At 46.2% G+C, this 690-nt stretch overlaps 1 non-coding gene across 1 annotated transcript in view; it reads left to right on the top strand.

Annotated features, from left to right (window-relative positions):
• The first annotated feature begins 616 nt into the window (after positions 1-616).
• The window catches only part of LOC122060311, a 3,357-nt gene continuing 3,283 nt past the window's right edge, over positions 617-690 (top strand). Inside the window, exon 1 of the ribosomal RNA XR_006134336.1 lies at positions 617-690. This exon is cut by the window's right edge and continues 3,283 nt beyond it. This is a non-coding gene — a ribosomal RNA (28S ribosomal RNA).

The following is a 690-nucleotide window of genomic DNA, read 5'->3' as shown; positions in this document are numbered from 1 at the left end:
GCCTCACAGTGTGTGCCGATCATCTCGTCCCTTCTATCAGCGATGCACTCCTGGCCTTAATTGGCTGGGTCGTGCCTCCGATGCCGCTACTTTGAAGAAATTAGAGTGCTCAAAGTAAGCCTACGCTCTGGATACATTAGCATGGGATAACATCATAGGATTTCGGTCCTATTGCGTTGGCCTTCGAGATGGAGTAATGATTAATAAGGACAGTCGGGGGCATTCGTATTTCATAGTCAGAGGTGAAATTCTTGGATTTATGAAAGACGAACCACTGTGAAAGCATTTTCCAAGGATGTTTTTATTAATTAAGAATGAAAGTTAGGGGCTCGAAGATGATCAGATACCATCCTAGTCTCAACCATAAATGATGCCGACCAAGGATCGGCGGATGTTGCTTTCAGGACTCCGCCCGCACCTTATGAGAAATCAAAGTTTTTGGGTTCCAGGGGGAGTATGGTCGTAAGGCAGAAACTTAAAGGAATTGAGGGAAGGGCACCACCAGGAGTGGAGCCTGCAGCTTAATTTGACTCAACATGGGGAAACTTACCAGGTTGGGACATAGTAAGGATTGACAGACTGAGAGCTCTTTCTTGATTCGATGGCATTTGGACTGCGACCCTAGGTCAGGCAGGGCTACCCGCTGAGTTTAAACATACCAATAAGTGGAGGACAAGAAACTTATGAGGA

This window comes from Macadamia integrifolia, chromosome 13 (assembly GCF_013358625.1).
Source record: "Macadamia integrifolia cultivar HAES 741 chromosome 13, SCU_Mint_v3, whole genome shotgun sequence".
Lineage (NCBI taxonomy): Eukaryota > Viridiplantae > Streptophyta > Magnoliopsida > Proteales > Proteaceae > Macadamia > Macadamia integrifolia.
The sequence above is the reverse complement of the archived record's forward strand: the minus strand, read 5'-3'. Positions and strand labels throughout refer to the sequence as shown.